This window comes from Heterocephalus glaber, unplaced genomic scaffold, assembly GCF_053883595.1.
Source record: "Heterocephalus glaber isolate CG9 unplaced genomic scaffold, H.glaber_assembly_v1.0 deba00001479, whole genome shotgun sequence".
Taxonomy (NCBI): domain Eukaryota; kingdom Metazoa; phylum Chordata; class Mammalia; order Rodentia; family Bathyergidae; genus Heterocephalus; species Heterocephalus glaber.
In genome coordinates, this window is record NW_028258316.1 from 13,520,557 (window position 1) to 13,541,938 (window position 21,382).

The 21,382-nt window shown below is 46.3% G+C and overlaps 1 long non-coding RNA gene across 1 annotated transcript; it reads left to right on the forward strand.

The window, feature by feature from the left end:
* Window positions 1–460: 460 nt before the first annotated feature.
* Window positions 461–4,150, forward strand: LOC147826103 (uncharacterized). The gene is made up of 3 exons (XR_015439782.1): window positions 461–724; window positions 1,357–1,484; window positions 3,392–4,150. It is a non-coding gene; the product is annotated as an uncharacterized LOC147826103 (long non-coding RNA).
* The last annotated feature ends 17,232 nt before the right edge of the window (window positions 4,151–21,382 follow it).

Consider the following 21,382-nt stretch of genomic DNA (forward strand, 5'->3'; position numbering starts at 1 on the left):
AAAAAAAAAAGTTAAATAAAAATATATGTGAGGACCTGGGTTCAGTCCCCAGTACCAAAATACAGATAATTTAGTCTCTAGAGTCAAACAAACCAGGGTTTGGATTCAGCCTCTGCAGAATACAGCTGTGCAGAATTAGGCAAAATGGATTTTTGCCTCTTGGAGCTTAAGCATCTTCCACTATAAAATAAGGGCAATGAGAACATTCTGCTTCAAAAGGTCATTGTGAAGACTGACATAATGTTTAGTGGCATCCAGTCCTTCAGGTCACAGGGATAACACAGGCCCACCCCTCACATCTGAGGAAGGAAGGAAATATGATGTGGTAAGGCAGGTGGGTACTGAGTATCCTAAGGACACATGAACGGACCCATGAAGTCTGCTCCGGGAGGACAGGACAGACTTGAGGATGGAGAGCCACTTGGGAGGGGGCTTTGATGGATGCATAGGAATTGTTCAGGAGGAGATGAGGGAAGCACATTCAGGCCAAAGGAAACAGGCCAGGAAAGTATGTGTCTGGTGAAATTTAGCTGAGCTGCAATTATGTTCCTTGGAATTTCCTTTGGGCTAGAGTTGGCCACAAGAAAAATCTGCATGAGATTTGAAAAGTGGAAGTGAAACACCAGCCATGTTTACATTCAGAAGGTCAGGGCAGAGGCACTGAGGCAGCTCGCATGTGTTGTCATGGATCTACAGGTCATATTTTTGGTGATGCGGCAGCCAGGTGTGTATCTGTTCCCACCCGTCTGGGTCCTCTCCTTCAGCTTCTTTGTCTCCAGCTTCTCCTGCAGGCCAATGCCATGGTGGGGGCTGCAGGCTCAGTCACCATGGGAGGCCAGTGTAGTTCCAGCTGGCCTTGCTGGCCCTGCCCGTGGGCATTTCCTTCCCAGTCACTTGCTCTGCTGACCTCAGACTGTGCACTGGTTGCACAGCTGTGTTCATACCAAGTTTATAGCAGTGCAAGCTCAAAATTACCTAAGGCCAGCTCTGCATAACACATCTCCACTCTCTCTGCCTCCAGGTGGTTCTGCCTCCCCAAATGAAACCCTGTGCTCTGTGGGCTAGAGAACCAGGGACCTGGGAGCATGATAGAAAGAGGATAAAGAGATGGGGCTGGGGCTGGTACCCAGAAGGTTATGAATATCTGGCTGAGAGCTTGCAATGTGTCCTGCAGCTAAGGAGGAGCCGTTGAAGGTGTTTGAGCAAGGGATGGACATGACCTGGTCTCAGATGTTGCTTCCCCCTCACTTTCTTGATTCCTATGATTATGTGTTCAGAAGGAGCCAAGCACTGGGCTGTGTCCTGGGAGAGACACAGTGCGGGTCAGACATGGATCCCCTCCTCTGGGGCTCACAGGGACAGATGGATTACGCCTATTACATGAAGAAACTCTGAGGCAGAGTGTGCTCACAGCAGCCGAGGGAGAGCTGGCAACGCTATATTCTGCTGCTCCAAGCTGGCTTTCTACGAGTCCTTTTTGAGAGGTGAGTGTACAGAGTTTCCCCTTGAGTTAACTTGAAAATTCTGTGTCTCCTGGAGCTTTTTCCAAACAGGCAGAGTTTTCCAAAATCATCTTTTCTTCTCTTGCCTTCATTTACATAGAAGTGCACATGGGTGTGGTTTTCAGCAGAAAGGAACAAGAGACCATCATCCCATAGAGTCCTGGGGTCCTGCCGGGCAGAACTGGGAGCAGCACTCAGAGGAGGGAGACTCGAATAATGGTAGCTCTGTGGCATCTTCGAAGGCTGAGTCTTGACAGTGGATTCAGAAAGGTGCTCTGTCTTCCTGCTCAGCTGGCAGCAGTGTTGGCAGCATCAGCCTCAGTCTCGCCTACCTCTAAGAGCCCTGGCCACGGCTGAGACTGGGAGGAGCAGCCAGGATTGGCTCGTGAATAACTGTATCACATGCTCCTCTTGAGTGTAGCTCCAGGCCGAAGGCTCCCAACTGTAGAGCTGAGGGTCACCTGCTAGAGTGACATCATCCAGATCCGCTGTGGGAACACTGGATTACACCCACATGAGGACAGAGCTGGTAGAAAGGCAGCGGTCGAACTAGAAATCTTGATTTATGGAGGTTGGGGGGACATGAGATGGGGAAGGAGAAGGACATATAACGCGAGTGTGAAGGTCTTGTGCTGGGGACAGGAAGGGACCATTGTTCTCTCCTGCAGGGTGATCATGTGTGAACACCTCCCACAGCATGGGGGACAAATCAGAACCCACGGAGGCAGTCAGGAGGCAGAGTCTCCCTCAGCCCAAGGAGGAACTTTCTAGAAACCAGAGCTTTTTAGGAAACAATGAGCACCCAGCCCCAGAGGACACTCAGAGAAGGCACGCTCAGTAGCTGGAAGGACTGCTGAGCACCAGTGGCTCCTGGGTCTGAGTCGTGAATCAGAAACAAAATTATGTTGGGTACTGACACATGTTTTAGCGCAAACAAAAGAGAAAGAACAAACTCATTACCCTTCCCAAAAAGGATTTATCAATAACGTACCAAGGAAAAAACCCCCTCAGTTGGGTTTAATCCCAGCTACTCAGCAGGCTGAGGTAAGAGGAGGAGGAGGAAGAGGAGGGTGGGGGGAGAGGAAGAGGAAGAAAAAGAGGCTCAAAACCTCACCATTTAAGTAGCCAGTTCTAGTTCACACAAATGACTGTTACAGATTAGTGGAAATGAAGAAACTGAATGAAATTAGAAACAAGAGTGTGATTGAACTTTAAAACAGGGTGTCTAGGGGAAAAGACAAATCCTAGAAGATATACAACATGATACTGTGAGTACAAGGGTTTCCAGACAAAGAAAAAAAATCAAATAATGATGTTTAGGGGAAGGAAAGTCTATGGTCTGATTACCTTAGCAAAGCAAGGGAATCAGGAACACAACTGCGGTAGTGGTTACAACCGGGGAAGAAGAGACAGGATGGAGGAGAATGGACTGGTGACTTTGACAGGACTGGTCGTATTCATGGGTAGTTCCCTTAGAAATGGCTCACCAATTAAATGCATTCCAGATCCTTCTTGCCTCAAACAAAGAATTGAACAAGACAAGCCAAAAACAGTGCCAAAAGTTTATTTGAAAAGTGAAGGGTGTCAGGAGGTTGAGGCAGGAGGATCTGTGAGTTTGAGGCCAGCCTGGGCTACACAGTAAGTTCAAGACCAGCCTGAACTACATAGCGAGACCCTGCCTAAATAAAACAACAAAACAACAACAACAAAAAGTGAAGGGTGAAGGGGTACAGGAAAAACTGACTCTGCAGAGTGAACTTGGGGCAAACAAAAGAGGAAAAGAGAAAAAGAGCAAAAATAAAAGTACACCCTGGGTCTGGGAGACTTGGGGTGAGCTACCGTCAAAGGGTCACAATAGCGGCCTCCTCCTGGTGTCTGTGTCCTTATAGGTCGTCTACATCTCGTGAGAACCTGCGAGAAGTTCTACATGTGGAGTCCTGGGAATTATTTGGTGCTGTCCTGGGATCTTGTAATCGAGAAGTCCTTCTTTTGTCCCCAGCCAGCTTTGCCACCCCTCCCTCCTGTCTCAGTCTTGTTCCAGGACCTAAGGCAGGTGGTAGGTGTGCAGGGGGATTGTTACATTGTAATGCCCCATGACATCCTATAGGTGCCATGTATTTTCTCACTCTGGGTCTTCCGGTCCCCTTCCAAAATGGCTGCTCCCATGAAGCAGGGACTTAAAGAAAAATAAGTCCATCCCAGCCTTGGGCAGTTCCTCCTTCCTCTCCCCAGTTTCCCCTGTAGCTGTAACTCCTTGTTCTGGTACAGATAAAATTGACAACTATGATCTGTGAACATGGTTTCCTTGCTTTGCTAAGGTAGTCAGACCACAGACGTTGCCACCCCTTCCTTTGTCTGGAAACCCTTATATCACAATATCATATTGTATGTCTTCTGAGACTTGTCTTTTCCCCCTGGACATCTTGTTTCTAAACTCTGTTCTCAAATGATTCATAAGACACTGACTTCTTTCAAGGCAAAGCTACAAAACTGTCTGCCCTTGTCCTGTTCTGGTAAAGTCACTTGCTGTGTCACTAGAAAAACCACCCCCCTTTGACAAAATGTGGAAAAGCTGGAACTTCTCTTTGATCAATGCTCTTCCTTTGGACAGGAGTCCGTTGACCCCACGTACACCTTAAACCTGAAATAAAGTCCTCCTGTTTCAGTCAGTGGGTCTCTCCAGTCTCTTGGGTCCCCACAACACCCAGGGAGCTAAGCTGCTGCCTTTGTTACCATTCTCTCCCCAGCTCCATCCGAACAAAAGACTATTTCAAGAGCAGGTATCAAATGGCAATGTCAGGCAGCCTCTAAGGTGGCCCCAACCATTCCCCTCTAGTATCCGTGCCCTCATGCTGTCCCTTCTTCCTGAGCTGGACTAGCGCCTTGTTCCTAGTGTGAGCAGAATATGGGAAGATGATGGATGCCACTTTGGAGATAAGTTTACAGACATGGTGGCTTCCATCCCTCACCCTCTCTCACTTGCCTCACTTGAGGGAAGCCAGCTGCCATGTTGAAAGCTGTTCCAGGGAGAGGCCCATGTGGTAAAGAATGGAGTGAGACCTCTGGCCACAGCTGGTGAAGAAGGGAGACTCTTAGGTCAGCAGCCCTTGAATAACTGAATCCTGCCTGAGGCCACAGGAGAAGGCTGAGAGGAAAAGCCTCTCCCAGGAAACTTCAGTGATTGCAGCCTGGGCCAACACTTGGATCCCACTCTCTGGGAAATCTCCAGCCACAGCCATCCAGCCAGGCTGAATCAGATTTTGAACCCCAGAAATTGTGAGATTATCAACATTTGCTGTTTTAAGCCATTGAGCTTTGGGATAATTTGTTACACAGCAATAGATAACGAATATGATGGTTTTGCTTTTTTTTTGGTACTGGGGATCGAACTCAGGACCTTGTGCTTGGGAGGCAGGCTACTGCACCACTGAGCTAAATCCCTGGCCCTGGTTTTGCTCTTTTCACCAACTCTGATGGCCCCTGGGAATGGCCATGCCCTCCCTGGGCTTTTGTTTCCTGCTTTGCTCATGACAGGCCTATCCTCCAGCCACCTGGCCTCTGTTCTTGCCTATTCTGTGATGGGGGCAGGGCCTGTCTATCCCACAGGGTCACTTGGCCTCTCTCTGTGCCACCCTCTGACTCCAGGGCATTCCAGTGAGTGGAGGGTGACAGCCCAGCTGGAAGGGGCCTCTGCTGATTCTGAAGACCTCTGCAGGATTGCTGTGTAACCCTGGGTGGCCAATGACCATGCCCTGCTTCCTCCCCGTGGATGGCCGGATTGTCAGCGCCCTCTCTAGTGACTGTTGTTACAAACAGAGAGCAGGTGGGTGTCTATCACGTCTCCTCCCTGAAAAGGGGGCTCTGATTGGCTAGTCTCCTGGGCCAGCTGCTTCCAATATCGTCATGGAAAACAAGGGTTGCTAACCTGGAGGAGCTGCCAAGTTGTGGGGGCGAGAGTGAGCGGCCCAGGCACGGTGCCCCCTCCTCCCCGATGGCGGCCTGCTTGTGACCTCAGAGCCAGGCGTGCTCCTCATGTCCTTGGAAGGCTCCTCTGAGACCCACCTCTGTGTCATTTCTCAAATCTCAACTCTTCTATTTTCTGCTGTGAGATATTTGGCAAGCCAGTTGTCTCTGTGAGCCTCAGTTTTCTGAGGTATAAAGTAGGGTGAGTCATCTCTGCTTTAGGATTTTCTAAAAGAAAAATATTCAGTTATGGTTGTATTAGCCAGTTTTCCTGTCACTGGGACACAATACTCAACATCCACAATGTAAGAGTGGAGATTTAATTGTACTCACTGTTTCAGAGGGATTCTGCCCGTGAATAGCTCGCTCCGAGGCAGAAATACCATGGTGGAAGCTGGCAGAGCAAGGCTACTTAGTTCATGGCAGCCAGGAGGCAGAGCAGGGGACAGTGCCAGAGAGAAAGGGGCCAGGGAGCAGGCAGACCCCAGCATCGAGCCCCCCGACACACCCAGAAGCATGCTCCACCAATCCTCTGAGTGGATCTCAAAGCCAATCAATTGACACTCTCCCTTGACTCTCACAATGGTACAGTATACCTAACAACATTTCCTATTTTAACTGTACAATTGTACCATTCAGTACATTGGCATTGTTGTGTAGCTGTCACCACGACCTATCTGCCGAACTTTCTCACCATCCCAAACAGGAACTCGGCAGCTATTGAACGCTAAGTCCCTACGCCTTCCACCACTACCCTCGACGACTTCCTGTCTATAAATCTATCTATCTGGGTACATCATGTAAGGGGGATTATAAAATGTCTGTCCTGGGTCTGGCTTCTTTCCCTGAGCTGCTTTAGAGTGTATTTTTATTTATTTAGTTAGTTTTTTTGAGACAGGGTCTTGCTGTGTAGTTCAGACTGGCCTTGAACTCACTATGAAGCTCAGACTGGCCTCAAATTCATGGCAATCCTCCCACTTCAGCCTCCTGAGTGCTGGGAATACAACCGTGTGCCATCATGCCTGGTTCTTTAGAGTGATTTCAGGAATCACCAAAAGATATGTAAGTGACACCTCCAGCCAGGGCCATCAGCAAGCAGTAGGTTCTCAAAGACATCTGAGGATGGCAAACTGATCCACAGCCCCAGCTGCTTCTTCAGGCTCACAGGCAGGAGGAGGAGGAGGACAGAAAGAGGGAGGTGTCCATTCTCCACTTAGGGAGTCCAGGCCCATGAAGGAAGCAGCTGCCTGGGTCAAACAGCTGTCTAGTAATATGTCTGGGATACCAGCTCACCCTGGGGGACTTCATTATCCTGAGCTTTCACGGCTTTGGGTTCAGTCGGTCCCCGTGCCTGTCCCTGCTCCTATTTATCAGCATCTCCAGAGCCGGGGCCTGTCATCACTGTATCTCTCAAATCTTCGGGCAACAGCCTAATCAACACCTGTGTCCTTAGCCGGTGTGGGCAGCCCCCTGGTAAAAAAGGGCGCCACCTTGGGAAGCATCTCTGTCCATCCAGGGCCCCTAGAGGGGTGTCTTCCAGACAGGGCTCCGTGGCCAAGGCCGGCTGCAGAAGCATGGTCGGGGCCTGGGTGCTTAAAGCAGGCTTAGCTTATTACCTAGGGTCAGAAGTCTGACACTGATCTCTCTGGGCTACTGTCAGGGTGTCACAGGGCTGTCCCTTCCGGGAGCTCCAAAGGGAAATCTGCCTCCTCACTTTCTCCAGCTTCTGGAGGCTGCCAGTGTCCCTTGGCATGGAGTCTTCTTCACCTTCAAAGCCAGTAACTGGCCTGAGTCCTCGCCTTACCTCTCCACAACCTTTGCTTCCTTCTCAGACTTGGGCTCCTCTTCGACTTTTAAGGACTTTTGTTTTTGTTTGGTACCAGGGATCTAACTTGGGACCTTATGCTTGCGAGGCAGGCAGCAGAACCAGGGACACTTTTGTTTGCTTGTTTTTTTTTTTTAATAACTTTATTATCAAACACACACACATACAAAAATTAAAACCATTCAAAGAAGAACAATGCAAGGGAAAAAAAACTAGAATAATAATCAAATACAGTAGAACTCAACCAAAACAAAACTGAAAAGCACTTACACATTTTTCCATATAGCTTAAAAAAGCATCTCAAGCACCAACAAGACACCAGAAGATGTGATTTGTTTCAGAAAGATCCCCAAAACCAACACTGAACAAATAGTGGTCTGGAAAAAAACTCCAGTTAGCAAGCAGACTCCACATAACCCAAGTTTCTCCCTAATTTAAATTTCGATACAGTCATATGACACACAATGGAAACACAATCCGAGAAATATGTTATTAGGCCATTTCATCCATGTGTATCCTTATTTACACTTTCAATTTCTCACACTAGAGAAACTATTTGGTATTTACACATGTGTGTCCTGTTTATTTCACTTAAGAGGATGGCCTCAATATGCATCCATTTAGCTATAAATGTCTCTAGTTTCTCATTTTTTATGGCTGAGTAGTACTCCATTTTATAAAAAAACCCACATCTTTATTCAGTCTCCAGTTGATGGGCACTTGGGCTGTTCCCAAGCTTTAGCTATTACAAACTGTGCCACTATAAACATGGGTGCACATATATTGCTGTGGTATGATTCTTTCAATTCTTTCGGGAAGATACCCAGCAGGGGGATAGCTGAGTCGAATGGGACCTCTAAGCCTAATTCTTTGAGTTATCTCCATACTGATTTCCACAGTGGTTGCACCAGTCTGCACTCCCACCAACAACGGAGAAGGGTTCCTTTCTCTCCACAACCCCACCAGCATTTGTTATTGGATGATTCCTTAATAGCAGCCATTCTTTCTGGGGTGAGGTGGAATCTCAGTGTTGTTTTCATCTGCATCTCTCAAATGACCAGTGATGTTGAACATTTTCTCATATATTTATTTGCTGCTTTTACTTCTTTGTCTGAGAAATGTCTGTTCATTTCAGGTACCCATTTTTGAATTGGGTCTTTGAATTTGGGGGGGGTCTGATTTTTTTCAGTTCTTTATATATTCTAGATAGTAGTCCTTTGTCTGAGGTACAGTTGCTGAAAATTTTTTCCCACATTGTAGGTTGTCTCTTAGCTCTGTTGGTGGTTTCTCTTGCAGTGCAGAAGCCTCTTAATAAGATAAGATCCCAGTTGTTGATTCTTTCTGCTAGTTCCCGTGCCACTGAGGTTTTGTTCATAAAATCTTTTCCTATACAAATGTCTTCAAGAGTTCTACCTAACTTATCTTTTCCAGCAAGTTTAGTGTTTCTGTCTTAATATTTAAATCTTTAATCCACTGTGATCTTAATTTAGTGTATGGTGATAGGTATGGGTCTAGTTTTAATCTTTGGCAGGTTGAAATCCAGTTTTTCCAACAGCATTTATTAAATAGGCTATCTTTTCTCCAATGAGGATGATTGGCTCCTTTGTCAAAGATGAGGTGGCTGAGCATATCTGTAGTTGTTTCTGCATCTTCTAATCTATTCCACTGATCCTTGGGTCTGTTTCTTTGCCAGTACCATGCTGTTTTTATCACAGTAGCTCTGTAGTATAGTTTCAAGTTGGGGATTGTAATACCCCCAGCCATATATCTGTTGCCTAAAATTTCTTTTGCTATTCTAGGTCTCTTCTGGTTCCAAATGAATTTTTGGATTGTTTTCTCTAATTCTGTGAAATATATTGTTGGAATTTCAATTGGCATTGCATTAAACCTATATAAATTTTTGAAAGTATGGTCATTTTCACTATATTGGTTCTTCCTATCCAGGAACAAGGGATGTCTTTCCATTTTCTTATATTCTCCTCAATCTCCTTTTTCAAAGTGCTGTAGTTTTCAGTGTAGAGGTCTTTTGGTTCCTTTGTTAAATTGGCTCCTAGATATTTCATTTTTTTGGATGCTATTGTAAAAGGAATTGTTTCCCTAATTTCTCTCTCAGTGAGCCTATTATTTGTATATAAAAACTATTGTTTTCTGAGTGTTGACCTTATATGTAGTTACTCTACTGAATCTGTCAATTAAGTCTAGAAGTCTTTTGGCAGAGTATTTTGGGTCTTCTATGTAAAGTATCATATCATCAGCAAATAATGACAATTTAACTTCTTCCTTTCTTATCTTTATTCCTTTTATTTCTGTCTCTTGTCTAATTGCTGTGGCTAATGTTTCAAGCACAATATTAAACAGTAGTGGTGATAGTGGGCATCCTTGTCTTGTTCCTGATTTTAGCATGAAAGTTTTCAGTTTTTGACCATTTAGTATGATGTTGGCTGTTAGTTTTTCATAGATAGCCTTAATCAAGTTGAGATATAGACTTTCTATTCCAATTTTCTGTAAGGTTTTTATCATGAATGGGTGTTGGATTTTGTCGAATGCCTTTTCTGCATCTATTGAGATGATCATATGGTTTTTGTCCTTGACTCTGTTAATATAGTGTATTATGTTTATTGATTTACGAATGTTGAACGATCCTTACATCCCTGGGATAAATCCGACTTGGTCAGGGTATATGATCTTCTTGATGACCCCTTGTATTCTGTTTGCCAGTATCTTGTTGAGGATTTTTGCATCAATATTCATTAGGGAGATTGGCCTGTAGTTCTCTTTCTGGGTTGTGTCTTTCCCTGGTTTTAGAATCAAAGTAACACTTGCTTCCAGGAATGAATTGGGAATGTTTACTTGCTTTTTTAAGACAGGGTCTCGCTATGCAAGTCAGGCTGGCCTTGAACTCACAACGATCCTCCTGTCTCAGCCTCCTGAGTGCTGGTTTTACAGGCGTGCACCACCACTCCTGGCCCTTTTAAAGACTCTTGTCTTGATGGACTACTACTCTGCCATAAAGAAGGATGAGCTTCAGACATTTATAGCTAAATGGATGGACCTTGAATCCATACTCTTAAGTGAAATAAATCGGACACGTGTTTAAATATCACATTTTTTCTCTGGTGTGAGAAACCAAAAGGAGAAATAAGGACTAACATGTATAATAGGTATTAAGAAATGGGAAGAAAAATGTTCAAATGGGAAGAGAAACAGAGGAAGAGGAGGAAGAAAGGAAGGAAGGGTCAAGAAAAAGAAGTGAAAGAGAAGGAAAAAATGGAAACCAAGCTTTTGTACATAGGGAGGGGAGGGAGCTTGATGAGGGGGGAATGGGATAAAATTAAAATAAATTTTTTTTTGTACCAGGGATTGAACTGAGGACCTTGTGCTTGTGAGGGAGGTGGCACTGAGCTAAATCCCCAACCCTAAAATTTATTTTTAATAAAGAAAAATAAAGACTCTTGTCTTGGGCTCACCCAGTGTCTTCATCCAGCTGTGCTGTTACAATTAGGTACCACAGACTGGGAGGCCTAGAAGCAACAAAATTTATTTCTCCCAGTTCTGGAGACTGGTTGGAAGTCCAAGGTCAGGGAGCCAGAAGGACTGCTTCTAGAGAAGGTCCTTTTCCAGCAACCTGCTGCTATCTTTTCCTTGTATCTTCATGTGGTGGAGAGCGAGCTAGAGAGCTCTCATAGGTCCCTTTGATAAAGGGCATTAATGTCATTTACAAGGACTCCACCCTCATGACCTAATTACTTTCCAAAATCCCTACCTCCTAATACCATCGTATTACATCTTAAGATTGTATCATAAATTTTAGAAGGTAAAACATGTGTGGAGGTGTCTGCCTGTAATCCCAGCTACTTAAGAGGCTGAGGCAGGAGGATCAAATGTTAGCAAGACCAACTCAAAATAAAATTTTAAAAGGGATGAGGATACAGCTCAGGAGTACAGTGCTTGCCTGGCATGAGCAAGGCCCTGGGTTCAAAAAAAGTTTAGAAAACATCTAAAGGGATACAAATATTCAGTCCATTGCACCCAGATAATTGAGACTTTTATAATTTTGTTTTAAAGTCAGCTAAATAGCAGCCTTAATTCTGCCTATTACCTCAATCCCCCTTTGGCGTGTCACAGGACAAATTCACAGGTGCGAGAATTAAGATGTTGTTGCATAAATGTCCTGGAGAGGCAGAAAAGAAAAGTCTCTCAACTCAGAGGGTGCTGACTGTCCAAAGAATGATTCAGACAAGTCCAGCTTGGTGTGTAGGTGTGTTTTTTAAGGGTGACTTATAGCGGTGGAGGATTGCTGGCTGCATTGCTACTGAAATCGTCTTGCTGAGCTGTTGGCTTATAGAGCAGTAATTAAAACAATAAAAGCAGGGCTACAAGCAGGAAAGAAGGGTCCTTGGAGGAAGGTGTGTGTACTCTGCTCTTGTCACACCCTTACTGAGGACTCCGGCAGTCTCAGTAAGCACTGTCCTGCTGCAGAGGTGGAGGACCTTGTGCTGCAGTCTGACACAGTTTCAGCACCTGGCGGAGGTCACGGGACAGCTGAACAGCGGCCTACTACAAGATGGAGTCACTTTGGCTAAGGTTTGGAGGACAAACCTTCTCTACAGGTGTAGGCATCTTTGGGAAGCCATTAATCTTGTTCCACACCTCGTTACAAGACAGATTCCTGGGCCTCACTTGGACATAAGGGTAATCAATATCTGTGGCCCAGGGGTCTGTGCTTTACAGGTCCCCCTGATAATTCTGAGGGTTACATTTGAACAGGAATGGAAACTACAGTCTCAAGTGTGTGTGTGCACATGAGTGTGACTATGTTTGGTGTTTCTGTGTGTATCTGCAGGTGTGTGTATATATAAAATGTTCAGTATAGACCTTATAGCCCATTATATTAATATGCTTTAGTCATCAGCCAAAACCTCATTGTCCCGGAGGTTTGGTTGCAAGGCATGCTGGGAGCTCAGGGGCCCAGGGCAGGAAGTGGGTCTGGGGAGAAGGTGGAGCAGGTGGAGTGGAGGCAGGTGTTCTCTGGGCAGCTCTCCACAGACCTCTTTGCCTCCAAAGGCCTCCTCCCCACTCAGCTTCAGCAGCTGCATCCTCCCCCTTCCCCCTCCTGCTCCTCCTTCTCCTCCTCCTCCTGTTCTGACAAACCACTAACCCCAGGTGAGCTACCCTGTGGGTAAATGTCAGCCCAGTCTGAAGTGTACACACCTGTGTGTATGTGAGAGGGTGGTAGTGGGGGCCCAAGAGGAGAACCTGGGCCTGCTCCCATGGGTTTATCTGACTCCTGGAAACTTGCTTTTCTGGTTCTGGCCACCTGGCACCCTCGTACTGTGAATGGGACCCTGCTTGTTGAAGCAATTTTGGGTGGAAACAGTTGCTTTTAGGTGTGTCTGTGAGGTCCTCAGATGCCTGCATTCTGAGTCACTTGGGGTGGGAGGGGGCTGCGGGAGTGTGCACAGGAATCCTAGTGGGAGAGGGAGAGTCTCCAGCAGATGGGGAGGAGTCACTTTGTCCAGAGAAGAGATGGAAGGTGAGGCTCTGACAACAGCAGGTGGAGGCCCAGGCCTGTCCTCAGGGTGACTGCAGGTTTGGACCCTGCCTGCCACGCCCAATCATGCCAGCCTGTTTTCTGAGCCTTCTCACTGCCTTCTTTCCAGGGCTGCATGCCTGTCACTCTCCATTCCTGCCCACCACAGGCCTTTGTGCTTGCTCTTCTCTCTCCCTCTAATACTTTTCCCTCCCTTACCCTTTGTTGCTTTCGTTCATCCTTCAAATGCCAGCTCAGTCCTCAGCTGTTCCTCAGCAAAGGCCCCCCTGTGTTCCCTAAGCAAGTCTAGATTCTCCCTACCATAAGTCCTCAAGGCATCCTGTCCCTCTCTTAATAGTTTTTATGGTTGCTTTTTTCCCTGGCTGTTTTCTGTTGGCCACCTCCCCGACCAGTCTGGCATCCTCACACTTTGCATAGAGTAGGTGCTTAAAAATGCTGGGTGGGTGCTTGCTTTGGCAGCACATATACTAAAAATGCTGGGTGGATGAATGAAAGGAGATGAATAGTAGAAAGTGCTTCTTTAGAGGGCATGAGCCTTCTATCATCCAGAAGCGTTAAAGTATAACCTGGATACACAGGCACAGTTGGCTACAAGGGAGACAAGTCAGACTGGAGGTTCTGTTGTGCCCAGATCGCGAAGTCCCCAAAGACCACCAAGGAGCTGATTCCGATGCAAACGCACGCGGGTCATTTATTCAAGCTCGAGCAGGGACTCTCAATTGTCACCGACGCAGCGGATCGAGATCAAGAGCCCCGAATTTCAAATTAGCGGGGTTTTTATAGAGGTTACAGCAAGGTTTAGAGATCTTTCACTTAGCAGTTACATGATTGGTTAACATTTAGCGAGCATGAAGTGTACATTTCTGATTGGCTAGATACATCGGGGTTGAGGGGTGGCTACATGTGGGTTTTACGAGGGAAAAGAGGGACAAAGGTTAGTGGTCGACTGTCACGTACTGATGGTCAGCAGACACACTGACTAATAGTCATGACCATTACGTACCGACAGTCAGCACATCTACAGCTTGTTCTATGGATAGTGGGGCTGGAACATTTATTTCCCGGGCAAACAGATGGCTGGGTAATTAACTCAGGAACTTTGTCTTTTGTCCCAAAGCAAGCACATTTTAATCATTAACTTGTGAGAGACTAGGGGAGTGGTGCATTTTGGCAAAATGGAGTCTCTTTGGTCTCACAGTTCCAGATGAGCTTCCGGTTCCTTTTGACCCCAGGGCTGGAGAATCTGCAGCCATGGTTAATAGGCTGTTTATTGGCTGCCAGGCTCAAGTTGATGGCTTCTTAATTCATTCTAAGGACTATATTCTCTATTACTTCATTTTGTCCTCCATAAATCTCCATTTTCTCATCATAAAATGGTGTGGTAACAGCTAGCTCATACCCCAGCTCCTGGGATTCTATGTATTGAAAAATGAATCAAGGGTGACAGGTGTTTCCTGTTGTCTGTGGGAGGAGGGGCTTCTCCCAGAAGGAAGTTCTTAGAGGTGCATTCTCCAGGTTCCAGGATGTAGGGTAGAGCTGGGAAAGAAAGCTAGGGAAGGCTATGATCTTGGCTGGTCTTCACCAAACCCCATAGGGAGCTCTAAAGTGTAAATTGTGACTTGAGACTGGAAGGCTAACTTTCTGAGATCCACAGCAGACAATGGTCATTGGGTGCTGTGTGGCCCAGGGGATACATCCCTTCCCAGGCAAGCAAATTCCAGTGAGTTCCAGGTCTCTGAGACTTCCAGGTCTCCTCCGTAGAAAACAAGCACCTGGAGGGGAACGTGAAGCATCCTCTTTGCATATTCAAAGACTCCTTCAGAGATCTTCATGTTCAAAGGTCCCTTTCAATCTTACCAGAATCAGGGATCCATCTTGACATCAGAAGATCCATTCCATTTATACTCCACCCCAGGGTAGAAGCAGAGCTTGAGCCCAGGCTGCTATCTACCTGTCCATCCATCCATCCATCCATCCCACTTGCAGGTGCTGAAACTCACACAGCTAGTGGGAGTAAGGGTCTTGGCTTACAGTGCAGTAGAAGGGGCCAGAATGAGGACTTCCTCTGTAGAGCCAGAACCATGGACTTTTCCCCAGACCCTCAGTGTCAGGGTTTATGCAGGAGCCTCAGTGGAGCTCCTGCACTCTCACCCCCCTGGGTCCCACAAAGGAAGCCAAACTCGGGGTGAGTGAGAATGGCTAGGGGCTGCTGCAGCCCTGCCAGCCCCCACTAAGTGAAAGGGGAACTGACCAGTAAGGAAGACCACAGGCATTTCCTGCCTCAGGGTGCGAAAACGGTCCAAGGGCCATCTGGACCTGGGGCCACCCTCCCCTTTTGTCACCAACTAGCATGGGTTCTTTTTTTGGATGTAATAGAAATTAGAACTAAGGCATGATTAGAACTAAGGCGGGGGGAACTTTAATTGAAACATAAGAGAAAATGGTAAGGGACCTTAGCCTGAGGAACTGACAAAGATCAAGGCAGCCCTTAATAAAGGAGAGTATAAAGACAGACAAAGGACTCCAGCTTGAGCAGCTGGAGGGGCACATTCTGACAGAGGGATTCAGACCAGCCCACCCACAAATGCAGGAGGCCAGCTTTTAAGCTTTAGCTGAGCTGGGCCGGTGTGTGGCTGGTCCTTATCCCAGTCCTGATTTCATAGCTCTGGAGGAATCCTCATGGCTTGAGAGGCATCACCAAGAGGGGTGATTGGTCTCTGGTTTTGGTGGCTTCAGTCATGTGAGCCTCTGTTCTTCCTGGGACCCAGGTGTTGCATCTGCATTCCCCTTGTTCACCAGAATGCACCTGTTCATGCCTTGGGGTGGGGCTGGGCTGTGGATGGATGAATGTTGGGTGTTAGATGTGCCCTACTTAGGTGGGCTGAATGTTTGGCATGTGAGTGCACATTTCAGCCTGTGTTGAAATGGCTGGGACTTTTAGGTGTCACCCCAAGGTGGGTGGGTGTGCCTGGAACTGGCTGGTTATCAGATGTCCCTTTAAATTCTGCAGAGTGCTTAAGTTACTTTTATCTGCTGCTCTCTATCTTGAAGGAGAATGAGAGAGGTAAATTTAAGGCTAGTAAACCTTGTTTTGCCAATTTTTAGACAAACACTCCCTAGATGAGTAACATGCTTACAGACAAAGCAAAGAAGAATTTGACCCAGGGTTTTTGAAAATGAAGGTCAACCAATCCAAAAATGGGCTTCTGAAATGAATAGACATTTCTCAGATGAAGTAGAATCAGCAAATAAACATATGAAAAAATGTTCAACAACACTGGTCATTGGAGAGATGCAAATGAAAACAACACTGAGATTCCATTTCATTCCAGAAAGAATGGCTGCCATCAAGAAATCAACTAACAACAAATGCTGGTGGGGCTGTGGAGAGAAAGGAACCCTTCTCCACTGCTGGTGGGAGTGCAGACTGGTGCAACCACTGTGGAAATCAATGTGGAGATTCCTTAGAGGTCCCATTTGACCCAGCTATAACCCTGCTGGGTGTCTTCCCAAACAAATCAAAAGCATCATACCACAATGATACATGCACACCCATGTTTATAATGGCAGTTTGTAATGGCTAATTCTTGGAAACAGCCCGAATGCCCATCAACTGGTGATTGGATAAAGAAGGTGTGGTTTTTAAAAAAATAAAATGGAATACCACTTGGCCATAAAGAAAGATAAGCTTGGGACATTTATAGCCAAATGGATACACCCTGAGGCCACACTCTTAAGTGAAATAAATAGGACACACATGTGTAAATACCAAATAGTCTCTCTGATGTGAGAAACTGAAAGTGTAAATGAGAACCAAAATACATAATAGATATTGTGAAATAGGAAGAAAATGTTCAAATGGGTAGAGGAACTAGGGAGGGGTCAGGGAAAGGAAGGAAGGGAAAGGAAAAAATTGAAGAAAAGAAGAAAAAAGCAGAAACAAAGCTTATGTATATAGGGAGGGGTGGAGGGGTTGAAGGGAGGGCAGGGGAATGGGAAAAATAAGAACCAAGATATATCATGTACAGGTACAAATTCCCAATGATGAATGTGATCATAAAGTATACCTAAAATGTACCAATAAACTCAATAAATAATTTTTTTTTTTGGTACGGGGTATCAAACTCGGGTCCTTGCACTTGCACAGCAGGCGGTGAAACCACTGAGCTAAATCCCAGGCCCTCAATAAATAATTGTTTAAAAAGAAAGAAAATTAAGGTCAAGGCTGGACATGGTGGCGGACACCTATGATCCGAGCACTCAGGAGGCTGAGAGAGGAGGATCACCATGAATTTGAGGCCAGCCTGGACTACACAGTGAGTTCAAGGCCAGGCTGAAGTATATAGTGAGATCCTGTCTAAAAACCAGCAACAACAACAACACCACAACAACCACAAAAAGAAAATGAAGGTCAGGCTTTGTTCTCCTTAATTTTTAATTTTTTGGTACCGGGGATCGAACTCAGGTCCTTGTGCTTGCGAGGCAAGCGACGGAACCACTGGGCTAAATCCCCGGCCCTTTGTTCTCCTTTTAGTTATCTACTCAGCATTTGTAGGCCCAAGTGAAGAGTCAGGACTTTTAGCAAACACTGCCTTTAAGTCCCTGCCTATCTTAGTGATATAGGAATAATTACAGATCTCTAAATGATGTAGGGAAATATTATAACTCTCAACCTCCTAGTTGTCAGATACGTCAAGTTCATGTTTTCCAAAACTGAAAAATGAATTCTAAGGAACAACGGAGTTTAAGAGTAGGAAATATCCATTGAGAGGTGGAGATTTTGGTTCCTGAGAGGCAGGAGGGGTCTCAAATGGGTAGCCAAGGGCCCCACTTTTTAGGGGAAGTTTTATAAACCACAACCGTGTGGGTACAACATGGATTAAAGCTATGAGCAACCAATAAGGTTACAAGATTAGTCGCTTATGTAATAGTGATCCAATGGTGGGGAGCAAGTCATATAGCAAGCATACATGGAAAGAACAAAGAGCTTCTCAGGAAGGGATGGGTTCCAGGGTCTTGGTCACCCACCGAGGGGACTCATGTCTATCTAGGTTTCATTAGACCAGGGGTTATCATTTATCTCATTTTGGGGGGAATATGTGTGGGCCTGGTCATTTTGTCTTTGTCTTGAGGTCTGGCCTCTGCCTGATGCGCCTCCAGTCACAGTTGTAATGTGTTTTTGTCTTTTGCACTGGCTCTCTCGAGGGCCCAGCCCTACCTAACTGACTTCCTATAATATTTCTACCTAACTTAGCTGTCTATGCTATTAGGAGAAAACAAAAATCATGCTTTTTATGAGTAACAGGTTAAGGGTACAGGACTTTGTCTGTGCTTTTTCTGACTGCATCACGACTGTCTCACCTGCACTTGTAGGTGCCAGGCACATGCACCCTCATGGCGCATTCGCATGCACACTCACAGCCACATGTCCAAGACAAGCCCAGGTGCTACACTTGCAAACCAACTCACAATGACACCCAAATGTCTGCTTCCTTGCATTCCGTGGGCAGCAGCACACTCTGAAATGTGCACTCAAAAACCAAACACCCAGCCCACCTAGGCAGGGCCACGCCTAACACACAACACTCGTCCATCCATACCCCACCGCAGCTCGAGGCACTGACAGGCACATTCCGGGGAACACAGAGGGACACGGACACAGCTGCACACATGCATCCCCGTGCATATTCCTTCAGATATACACGTGCACACCTGCACACAGTCATCCAGGTACCAGACATTGATTGAGCACCAAATAGGTGTCAGATATTGTGTAGACTGGTAGACACATGGACACACAGAGATACAAGTATATCCACACATGCACAGATGCCTACTCAAGCACACACATACATTCACAAACACACCATCACATACACACCAGACAACAAACAGGTCGGGATGGCAGCCCTCCAGGCACATGGCCAGTTTGATTTCTCAGTAATCAATGATTATGGAGGGGCATTGGTTCTAGGGAGGTCTTGCATCAGAGGCCTCTTCCTACAACCCCTCCTCAAGTCCTTTCTGCGTTCCCTGCTCTCACTTCCACCTTTATCCTCTTGCTTTCTCTCTCCTCTCCTTGCTTGCCTTTCCTCCCCTGTCTTCTCTCTCCTCCCTCTCTCCCAGTCTGTATCTGTCTCAGGGGATGAGTGGCTATAGCACTGTGTTAGGTTTATAAGAAATCCAAATTAACAAAAAAAAAAAAGAAAAAAAGAAATCCAACCTGAAAAAATTTCTTGCCTTACCTTGCTCCAAGCTTTTTTCTTTCCTTCAGGTCAACCTGAACTGTCTTTGACTGAAGGTACTAATGACCTCCTATGGTGGGAGGAGAGAGAGAAGGCGGGGGGCGGGGGGCAGGAGAAGAGGAGAAAGAAGAGGAAGAGGAAGAGGAAAAGAAATAGGAGGAAGAGGAGGAGGAGAAAGAGAAGAAAACAGGAGAAAGAAATCTGACCTGGAGCCCAGTGTGTGAAGAATTTGGAAAAGGAACCAACCATTTGTATCCAGGAAAAGGTCTAGCCTGTGGCCATAGGTTATCTCTCTTGTGCCAGCTATCAAGCTGGAACCCTTCATCTTAGGAAGAAAGGGCTGAGGCCAAGGGAAAGAGCAGAAACTTGCTTGAGCAAGGGCTTCTGCCCAGATGTCTACTTGGTTCATACCAGTCACATCAATCAACCACCTACTAGGGCTAGTTGCTGAGGATGGTGGTGGTGGTGATGACTGTGCTGATGGTGGTCATAATCGTGGTGATGGTTATGGCAGTGGTAGTGATGGTGGTAATGGTGATGATGATAATAATGGTTGTGGTGGTATTGATGATGTTGGTGATGGTGATGATGTTAATAATGACGGTGGTGGTGGTGAAGGTGGTAGTGATGAGGACAGCACCTCACATGTTGTGCCTGGTTCTTTCCAGGCTCTGTTCTCAACTCTAGTAAATTTTTATGTTCATTTTGCTGATTGCACAGAGGAGGCACAGAAAGGTAAAGTCACTCGCTCAAGATCAAAGCCTGGTAACCTCAGAGAAGACATTGTGCTGATTTATAGATGCCTGAAGGCCTGTGGAGACCCTCCCACCCGCTGATTCTTTGTACAGATTCTTTGTATAGATCTGGGGTATAGGGAAAGACCCTTGGTCAGGTCACACAACAAGGTGACAGTGGAGTGTCTTCTGGAATGAGCTGAAATTCAAGCCTGGGCTTTCCAGGTAGAAGTGGCCTGGCTAAGTCTCACGTGATTGGACTGAAAGAGTGGCGTCAATCAGAGGGCTGACATAAACGCTACTTGTAGCAACAAAGCTGGACATCCAGAGGGATTCTTGTCCCACTCTTGTCCCTAAAAAGACACTGGGCCCAAGGGCTACAGAAAAGGGTCAAAATGCTATCCATGCATGGATTGCACACAGCACATGTGAACTTATATTCCAGGCATATAGTCTAGCCCATAGTAGGTATTCAATAAATATTCTAAACAAATTGTCCTCACTTTACAGACAGAAGCATTGACATCTTCCAGGATTGATCTGTGGTCAAGGCAATAGGTGTTTTGTCAGGACCCCAGCACGTGTGAAGTTCAGCATGGAAGAGATCAGCTGCCACAGCAAGGATTTACAGTGGGGACTGTCCCCACCTTTCCTGTGCAGAGAGACACAAAGCTGGATTCTTGGGAAAGAGAAGTTGGTTGTTGCCCTGTTATAATTTGAATGTCCATCTCTCCTAATACCTTCCCAAGTGGCCTGTTACAATTCCTGACATTCTGCCTCCTGAGGTTCATTCCTCAGTATCCTGATGATAATCATAGGTGTCCCGTATAGCCAGGTGCTCACTTGCCTCCTCTCATCACATCTGCCATGTAGGATTCCTCATTATACAGGTGAGGACACTGAGTTTCTGAAAGGAGCAGCCACTTGCCCAAAGCCCCCAGCTGGGAAAGGTTGAGGCAGGATGGGATCCAGCTTCATCATGATCCAGGTCTTTTTCTCCTTGCTTGAGCTGCCACTGACAACTCTGGGGTCTTCCAGGCTGTAACTTCTGCTCCGGAAGTGAGATGGCCTCCAGGGAGCCTGGTGTGTGGGCCTGGGGGCTGAGTGGATGGTGAGATAGAAGGCAAAGCACTTGGGGAACCATGGGGCTGTCTTGTAAGGGGACAAACGACCCAGGCACAGAGCCTCTGAGCAGGAACCTGATGACAAGGTTACAACAAAGAAGACCAAGCTGGGCTCTCATAGATCAAAAGCCAGAACAAATGGAGACAGATTTTTGTCTCTCTCTCTTTTTTTAATAAGTAAAACCTAGCATAATGGCCATGTTTTGAGTCTGATAGATTTCTGTTCAAACTCTAACTCTGTTATGGTATTTAGCAGTGCTCTGACCCTGGGCAAGTTTACCCCAAGTCTCAGCTCCCTTATATTCACAAGGCAAAGACGGTAACATTGGGGCATTGTCGTCACGACAATTAAACAGTGGCACATAAGCCCTGGCTTCAAGTTCCAGCTCTGACCGTCAGGAGCTGGGTGACCTTGGGCTTCACCTTTCCCAAGCTCAA